The sequence below is a fragment of the Aegilops tauschii genome, chromosome 2 (assembly GCF_002575655.3).
Source record: "Aegilops tauschii subsp. strangulata cultivar AL8/78 chromosome 2, Aet v6.0, whole genome shotgun sequence".
Lineage (NCBI taxonomy): Eukaryota > Viridiplantae > Streptophyta > Magnoliopsida > Poales > Poaceae > Aegilops > Aegilops tauschii.
The window spans coordinates 615,225,971-615,235,570 of NC_053036.3; the positions used below are offsets into that span (position 1 = coordinate 615,225,971).

Below are 9,600 nucleotides of genomic sequence, written 5' to 3' on the forward strand. Positions count from 1 at the left end.
ATCTCTGCCAACAGCTCTAGTCCTTCCTCCCGGGAGATGCACTTCAATTTCAACCCATTCGGCCTTTTTCTGTACAAGACGTTGTCAACGAATTGGTACAGAGCAGACCGACGGGCTACTCTTTCTGCCTCTTCCTGTTCCTCAGGAACCTCTCCTATATGGAGGAATTGGACGGTGTGCTGCGCCCATGCCGGAGCCTGTGGCTCGACGGCAAGGGCTAAAGGCATCTCTTCTGCCACGGGAGCGACTGTCTCTACGGCCATGGCCTGGGGCCCTGCCGGAGTCGGTCGCCCCGCGGCGGGATCGGCATCCACGGCAACATCTTCGCCGGCGACTCCAGGGAGCTCGGTGGGGAAGTACTTGCCGGGGCCTAGCTTCCTCCGCTTGTTCAGCCCAGTTGATGGTTCGACGGATGGTTGAGTTAACTGAAGTACAAAAGTACCTGGTTCCACAGGTAGCTTGAGGGCAGCACGCACTACAAGAGATCAGACCTACTATGATGAGCTAAAAAATGTCATGTAATAGCTAAAAACGTCACAAAATACTCACATGTGACTTTTTTCACGCGTCACCAACATCGTCACGGAATCCCCGTCACAGATTATTCCTTGTGACACGGCGCGCAAAAAACGTCACCGGATATGGGACCTTCGGTGATGTAGTTGTCGTCACTAGATATTTGGCGGGGTAATGCTCACTGGGTTTCCAAATGGGCTAAGCCCAATAATTCAGCTTATTTTCTATTTGTGTATCTAATTTTTTGATGGGCCATAGCCAATTTGCAATCTAATAGTGGCTAATTGAGCCCACCCATTTTTATGGAGACGTTGCCATTTCCTACTAGCCTTTTTAAGAACTATTTTATTTGTAATTTTTCCTCTATTTTTATTTTTGTTTGGTCTTACTCAAAATGTATTGTGGGCTTGTGGTATTTTTAAGCCCATCTTTCCATTATCCATTTTTCACAGCACATTACAAGCCAATGTCTCTAAAACAGCATGCATATTACACATCACACTTACATGCCCCATCCAAAATAACCCAAGCTACATAATCATCCAATACAACATCTTTTAATTTTGGGTGACATCAATAGAGACTTTGTTGGTGTTACTCTTAGCTCACACCTTCATCAAACTTGGAGCCTTTGTTGGATGCCTCTTCTCTTCTTGAAGGCGGCTAGATTTGTTCTGATCTTCCTTTGTCCATATCTACTTCTTGAAAAATGACTTCTGAATTAGCCTATTTGAAACAAAGACATAAATATAGCAGTATCAATTGAGTTACAGAAAACCATCTACCTTTACAACAAAGAACAACATGCATGTTATAACTCGGAGCTGTAGGTTGGAATCTTAAAAAAACAAGACATGTTAGTACTTCCCTAATAAGTGATATGAACAGAATAAACATGTTTTTGTGAGCATAAAAAGTAATATGAGATATAAGATTGGAACAAACACTTATCAATACATCATAAAGTAATAGAATAGAACTATTGAAATTAAGAGGACACACATAAATAATAGCTAAACTGAATGTTTGAAATCCCGAGAGAAACAAATTTGCATTTGTACTAGGCACTCCTTCACAAATTAAAATGGCGCAAAAGAGGGGAATATTCGACAAAAAGCATGAACAACTTTTGCATAGCTCAGCTATTGTCCATGGGACACATTGAATTATTAGTTTGACGGGGACACATTGACTGGAAGTGTGATCAATAAGACACTTCCATCTGAAAATAAATTACTTACAATTATGCTATGGTCATAGGCCGAATAAAAAGCGCGTTTAGACTTTGATCTTTAGTTTTAGTATCTGCTTGCTTGGATAGTAATCTGCATTAGCATATAGTCAGTAACACTTCAGATTGCCACAAATGAGTTTAGTAAGTTAGTTCTCCATTAGTAATTTGCAAAAATCATGTTGAATTTCTCATAAAAGTCCCACTGCAGTTCAACAACAATTCACTTGCGAATCTATTCACACTCCCTCAACAATAACAACAATATTGTGGGAGCATCAGCATAACGAAAATATTTTACTGCAGCTAACTATTTAATTACTAACTCATTTCACATGTACTATCTAGGTTCTCGTAATAATTTATCTAAAAGATAAATCGGAACAGGTACAATTCAGTTTACAATTTTCAACTTAGTAACATGTATAAACTAGCTTCCATACTATCTAACCTAGCAAATACTGGGGGAGTACTATGTAAGCATCTCACGATTGACCAATAAGAAATCACTAACATGGAGTAACAGAACAAAACTGATATCTGAAACAATCTCCGCAAAAAGCGGTTCATCTAAAACGGGAGCAGAGAGTTTAGCGTTGTACAGATGTTAGTTAACATAGGTTGCTGGTCGAGCTTCACGGTCCTCCTGCGGAACTCCCCCTTGCCCCTGTGGTCTGATCCATGTCAATCTGATGGACATAACCCCAAAAGAAGAAAAACAGAGGGTCAACGCAATGTACTGCAGAGGTTTAGACAACTATGCCGGACTCATTAGTTAATCATCATACTCTGTGGCGGTAGTCCCTGACGAAGGAGATGAGGTGGGTGTCATAGGCTAATCCGGTGTTCCGCTCAAGGAAGCCATGCCAGTACCCACATCACCATGACTCCTCCTCTCCCTCCTTTGCTCCGATGAAATTGAGAAGTGTATGGACGAGTGGAACCACCGAGTGAGAGTTCAGTCCTTTCAATCACACAAGATGGATGAGAGACGCACGCATGCAGGCACTCGCACTGAGAACTCACGTCACGCACACAGGTCGGGCCACCGCCGCGCTACCAGGCTGGTCCGGCCGCGGCGCACACTAGGTTCACCGCTACGCGCCATGGAGAGCCCCGACGCCACTGGCAGCTTCCGCGGAAGGGGGCCCTCAAGGAACCCTACGGGAAAGGGCGGAGAGCAGCTACTCCTGCCGCCGTCGTCGCGCTTGGTTTCCCCCGATCTATCGCCGCGGCCACACGAGCGAAAGAAAACAAGATCAGATAGATAGGGTTTCGCTCTGGGAGGAGAAGGTGGACGAAGGAAAATAGGTCGCTGCTTATATGCGCAGTTGAGCTAGCTTCAGGTATTCAGCCCACGTATAGAAAATTAAGGAAATAACGTTTTGCTAGGCTTGCTGCGCTATGGGCTATATGGACCTATGGTACGCCCGTCACATACGAAGTTACGAACAGCTGGTGCTCAAAAAAAAGTTAGAACAGCTGCTAGCGGGAGATTCTCAAAAAAAAAGCTGCTCGCGGGAACTGAACCGTGCCATGTCGTGCCTGGCGCCAGCTAGAACAGAGGAACCGATCGATATAGTCCACAACCATATAATTTTATTTTTTTGCGGGTTCCTTGTATATATTTTACTATTTTAGCACAACTTACATTAGTACTTTCTAAACTCTAGCCTATTAGCAACGCCGTTAGAGGGAGACCATAATGGTCCCGGGGTTCAAACTCCCTCTACCAAACTTTTTATTGTTAACTTATAAAATATTTTTATTTTTGTGATAGAACGAACTAACATCAACTCACGAATGCATGGATCAAGTTTTTTCTTACCTGGCCACTGTGTCTTTATATTAGATGGAACAAAATAAGGTTTTCCCTGGGCGAGGGAACAAAATAATTACAATGCTCAGTTGACTGTGAAAAAAAAACTATGGTGGGTCCTACTGCCAACAATGGTTTGCGGGTCCTACCGCTCAATAACCAGTGAAGCAACTATGGCGGGTCCCACTGGAACACATTCCATGACAAAAAATGTATCATTGCACACATTCGTAATATTCGGTGACTCTAGTTGATTCGTCGGGGAAATTACTAACCCGTCATAGAAATTGGCAGACCGGTGGCACTCAACCGCCGAGGCGATTTTGTGACGTTAACCATCGCCGACTCATGATCGGTGACGCCACCTACAAAACATCACACATTAGGTATTTGTGTGACGTTGTCCACCACCGTCACGAGGATTTTCATCACAGTATCTCAATTCTCTTGTAGTGACGCTTTGACAGGTAGTCAGCAATGTCGTTCTCCGCCCTAGGGACATGTTCTGCTTGGATACAGTCAAAGCGCTCCTCCAGTTTCCTCACTTCATCCACGTAAGCCTCCATCAACGGACTTTGGTAATCTTTGTTGATCTGCCTGACGACGAGCTGCGAATCGCCCCTAACGATGAGCTTTCTGACCCCGAGGTCTGCCGCGTTCCCGAGATCGGCAAGCAAACCCTCGTACTCGGCGATGTTGTTAGTTGACATCTCCCAGGGAAAGCGCATTTGTACGACATACTTGAGGTGCTCTCCAGTGGGCGCAACAAGCAGCACGCCAGCACCGGCGCCTTGTAGCGAAAAGGCCCCGTCAAAGTACATGATCCAGCTGCGGCTCGTTTCCTTGCCGGGAGAGTGGTCTCCTGTACCTCTTCGTCAGGCGTCGAGGTCCATTCTGCAACAAACTCCGCCAAGACTTTGCTCTGAATCGTCGAGGTGCTTTCGAACTTTAAACCGAAACTCGACAGCTCCAGGGCCCATTCCACGATCCTCCCCGTTGCGTCTGGGTTATGCAGTATCCGTTGCAACGGGAGGCGGGTGACCACGGTGATCTCGTGCGCTTGGATGTAATGGCGAAGCTTCCTTGAGGCCATAAGGAGGCCGAAGAGCAACTTCTGCACACCTGAGTACCTCGACCTAGCCCCCCTGCAAGAGGGAGCTAACGAAGTAGACTGGGTGCGGCACCATTTTCTTCTTCTGCGCTGCTTCACCTAGTCGCGCGGGCCCTGCCGTTCTGGCGTCAGCCTCTGTCGGGGACTCAGCTTTGCCGGGACCGAGCCCTGCCGGGGAGGGTTCCGGTTTGCCATCCGTTGACTTTGCCGCCGCCGCTGCCTCTTCCTCAATCTCTCTCTGTGCCACTAGTGCGGCGCTAACCACTTGATTTGTTGCCGCTAGGTACAGTAGCAACGGTTCTTGTGGTTTGGGCACAACCAGCACTGGGGTAGAGGAGAGGTATTTCTTCAAGTCCTTCAGCGCTGCCTCGGCCTCTGGGGTCCACTCCATTGGGCTTGTCTTCTTCAAGATCTTGAAAAAGGGGATGGCACGTTCAGCGGACTTGGAGATGAATCTGCTCATGGCGGCAATGCAGCCCATGACCCGACGCACGTCTTTGATCCGCTTGGGTGCCTCAATTCCACGCTGCGACACAAAGAACCCGAGAAGCTTGCCGGACGGGATGCCAAAGACACACTTCTCAGGGTTCAGCTTGAGGTTAATCTTGCGCAGGTTTGCAAATGTCTCCTCCAGATCTTGCACAAGTGTTGCTTTGTCCTCGGTTTTGACCACTATGTCATCCATATAAGCTTCCATATTTCTATGTAGCTGGGGCTCAAAACCAATTTGGACTGCTCTTGCAAAGGTCGAGCCAACACTCTTCAACCCGAAAGGCATCCGTAAAAAGCAATAGGTACCACATGGGGTGATGAATGCTGTCTTTTCCTCGTCTTCTTTTGTCATGAAGATCTAGTGGTACCCTGAGTATGCGTCGAGGAACGATAGCAGATCACACCCGGCCGTGGAGTCGACAATCTAGTCGATGCGGGGCAATGGGAAGGGGTCCTTGGGACAAGCCTTATTAATATCTGTGTAATCAATACACAGCCTCCACTTCCCATTTGCCTTGCGCACCACTACCGGATTGGCCAAGTACGTCGGACGAGCACTCCTCTCACCAGTCCTGCTGTTTCTAACTTTCTGATTTCCTCTATGATGAACTCCTGCCTTTCCAGAGCTTGCTTCCTGACCTTTTGCTTGACGGGCCGCGCATGAGTACAGACAGCAAGATGATGCTCAATCACTCCCCTGGGAACGTCGGGGATGTCCGAGTCTTGCCATGCAAACACATCGACATTCGCCCGCAGGAAGGTGACGAGCTCACTTTCCTATTTGCTATTGAGGGTGAAGCTTATGGTAAAAGCTCCCCCGTGTCATCCTCCTTGACGGACACCTTCTTGGTCTCTGGTGGCATAGCTCTGGATTTCTTGCTCTTGCCGGTGGAGCTCTCTGGCATGTCCTCGACGGTAGCACGACACTCCGAAGAGGTGTGCCTGACGGAGTGGGCGCGAGAGGTCTCGCCGGTCTTCTTCTTCCCTCCCGGGGCTTCAGCGGCAGGAGCAAGTGCCTTGGCGGCAGCTGCTGCGACTGCTTCCTGGTAGAGTAGGTCAGCGCATATCAGCGCGTCCTTCTTGTCTGAGGGGATGGTGATGATGTTCATCGGCCCGGGCATCTTTAGCGTGTTGTAGGCGTAGTGAGAAGCCGCCATGAACTTGGCAAGTGCCGGGCGACCGAGAATCCCGTTGTAAGGCAAGGGGATCTCGGCTACATCAAAAACAATCTTCTCCGTCCTATAGTTCAGCTCACTTCCAAATGTCACAGGCAATGTGACCTTTCCCTTCGGCTGGCTCCTTCCCGGGTTGACACCTTGAAACGTGCCCGTTTCTTCGAGGTCTCCATCAGAAATTTGCAGCCTTTTGATCACGACAGGTGAGATCAAATTCAGACTGGCCCCGCTGTCAACCAGCATCTTGTTCACCCTGAGGTTGCATATCGTTGGTGAGACCAACAACGGCAAACACCCGACCGCAGTTGTGCGGTCAGGGTGGTCCTCGGCATCAAAGTTGAGGGGCGTGCTGGACCATTTCAAGGGCTTCTGGGCGTCGAACGAGGGCTCTGCTGCTGTAATCTCACACGCCCACTATTTGAGCTGGCGGTGAGAAGTATGCAGCGAGGCGCCACCGTCGACGCACATGGCCTCTGTGACCTTCTGGAATTCTTGCTCACCGGACTCGTCATCCTCGTCGTGATCATCGTCTTCTTGCTTCTTGTCACGGCCCCGAGCGGGCCTCTCTTGTTGGCTATCCTTGTCGCGGCGACCCCCTTGGCTGCCACGCTTCTTGTCGGATCCTCCAAAACCATCCTAGCCCTTCTCCTTGTCCCTCTTTTCATACTCAGCCTTCTGCTTCTCGGCAAGCAGCTCGACTTGTCGGCAGTTCTGGAGGTCGTGGCCTTTGGTGCGGTGGATCTTGCAATACTACTTGTCGGAGCCCCGTGGCTTATCGGTAGCCGCCAAGGCCCGGCAGGCGGTGCACCAGGCAATCTCCTTGCCAGGGTCGTCCGCCTTGGCCTTCTTGGTGGCGCCGGTGTCGCCGAATTCCTCGACGACAAGCACGGTCTTGCCCTTGCGTTTGTTGTTGCGACGCCGGCCCTTCTTCGTCGGGGCTGCGGTGTCTCCATCAGTAGAGTCGGTTTCCATGCCAGCGTCCTCGCCGGGGTACTTCCTTCCCTCTTCAGCCCGGGCGCACCTGTCGGCCAGAACATAAAGTTCGGCCACATCCCTAACCTTGTTCATCGCCAGTTCTTCGCGCATCTTACGATTGCGCACGTTCTCGTGGAACGCACCAATCACAGCGGCGGGGTGAACATCAGGGATGTTGTACTGGACCCGGCTGAACCTCTGGATGTACTTGCGCAGGGTTTCTCCATCCTTCTAGGGAATGATGTGCAAATCACTCGCCTGGCCGTGAGCTTGGTGGCCTCCAGTGAATGCACCCACGAACTCGTGACACAGGTCTGACCAAGAAGAAATGGATTCCACCGGCAAGTGCATCAACCAAGACATGACGTTGGGCTTCACCGCCAACGGGAAGTAGTTGGCGAGCACCTTGTCGTCGCGAGCTCCGGCAGCTTGCATCGCAATGGTGTAGATGCTCAGGAACTCCGACGGATGGTTCTTGCCGTTTTACTTCTCGCCGACGTCGGGTTTGAACGCGCGGTGTGATGGCCACAGGAACTGCCGCAGCTCACGGGTAAAGGCCGGGCAGCCCACCTCGTAAGGCAGGCCGCCGGAGCCACCCGGAGCCGGGTGGTCCGCAGCGAGCCCCGCCTGTTTGTCCGACTGGTGGCGCGTATCGCGCCGGCGCTCGATGGTGGTTCGAGCGTCTTTGTGAGCCCGCTCCAGAAGAACATGGCGCTGGTCGTGGTGGGTCCGCGGGTCGGACGACGCTATGGAAATATTATCACAAGCGTCGTCACGACGGGCTGACGCCCGCGGTGGTTGGCGTGGAGGAGGAGAGTATACCGTGGCCGCAGCATCCCCGATCCCTCCTCCACTGGCGTGTCGTGGCTTGACGGAGCGCCGACTAGAGGGCCCCGTTGGTCACGGACCGTCTTTGTTGGCGATGGCAACGAGGCTCCGGATGGTGGCTCTCCACTCGTCAAGCTTCTCCGCAGCAGGAGGGGAGTCGAGGAGCAGCTGCACGCGCGCCAAAGCTTCTGCTGGTGTGGGTGGTGGCGAAAGCTGCGTGGACCGTGGGGCGCTCTGACTTCTAACCATGTTAGAAGGAGCTCCGCCACGGCCCAGCGGCTGCGTGCCACTTTCGCAAGTGCTTCGGCGGATACGTTTGCCCCCTTCGTTTCGTGGATGAAGCACAGGGCTCTTCCCACAACGGCGACCAGGGTCATCAGCATGGTGACGCTGCTCGTCGCGCACACCGTGGGAATAGTGCGTTGTGGGCGCCGGGACAGGCGTCTTGGAGATCTCTGCGCCGCCTGCGGGCGGCACAGCAACGTTTTTGGAGGGCCCCGCCTTGGGATCCAACGGCGTGCGGCTCGCCATTCGGCGTTCGAACAACGCCGCTCGCCAGGCTATGACCGCCAGAGCGATGTTGATGCTCACGAGCTGCGGCCCGTGATCTGTCCGCGACCGGTCCGCTGCTTGCTCGCACCAGATCGGTCCGCTTGGCCCCTGACGAGCCGACCGCCATGGTCGCCTTCTTCTTGGGAGCCATGGTGATGATGAATTATGCTACTGGCTGTAGAACCAGGTGCTCACTCCTGCAGCGCCCCCTACCTGGCGCGCCAAAGATGTCGGTTTGAATGACACCTATGGGATCAAAGGGATCCCTTCTACGGTTGCGGGGCGCTGGAGTGGTGAGGAGAGCAGGATCAACAGTCAGTGCAAACACGCTGGTCGTTTACCCAGGTTCGGGCCGCAGAGATGCGTAATACCCTAGTCCTGCTTTGGTGGTTGTATATCTGTGTTCTTGAGGAGCTCGAACTAGCTACAGGGAGCGTAACTTGTCCAAGGATCCGAATCCTCCTCCTGGATGCCTTGGGTCTCCTTTTATAGGCAAAGGGATCGCCACAGTGGCACCAGGAGGTGGCATCAAGGTACTGTGGCTAAGCTTATCGCTAGCCATTACGGGACAAAGCACATTTAATGCGTAGCTTAGGTGTCCCCTCGCTTTATTGGGGACGGGAGCGAGGCCCGTCCCGTCCGTCGCCGCTCCTCCTCGCTTCGACACGCGCCTTGGCCAGCAGTGCATGCGGTGCCATGTAGGCAGGCAAGCAGCTGAGGTGGCGCGGTGGTGGAGCCTTCAAGAAGATCTGCATGCACCACGTAAGCATGTGATGAGTTGGAGAAGGAGCCCTTTGTTGACACGCAGGTGCCTGCCCGGCTGGTGGGATGGCAGCTGCATGGGATGGGCGGTGGAAAGCTTGGTGGGCACGGGCCTAGCTGCGGCCTTGCGGATGCTCCC

General features: G+C 51.9%; 1 long non-coding RNA gene across 1 annotated transcript; it reads right to left on the minus strand.

Annotated features, from left to right (window-relative positions):
• Positions 1-913: 913 nt before the first annotated feature.
• Positions 914-3,029, minus strand: LOC120974741 (uncharacterized). Its single transcript, XR_005770087.3, has 3 exons — positions 2,536-3,029; positions 1,758-2,436; positions 914-1,242 (listed from the first exon to the last, which is right to left on the minus strand). It is a non-coding gene; the product is annotated as an uncharacterized lncRNA (long non-coding RNA).
• Positions 3,030-9,600: the final 6,571 nt, after the last annotated feature.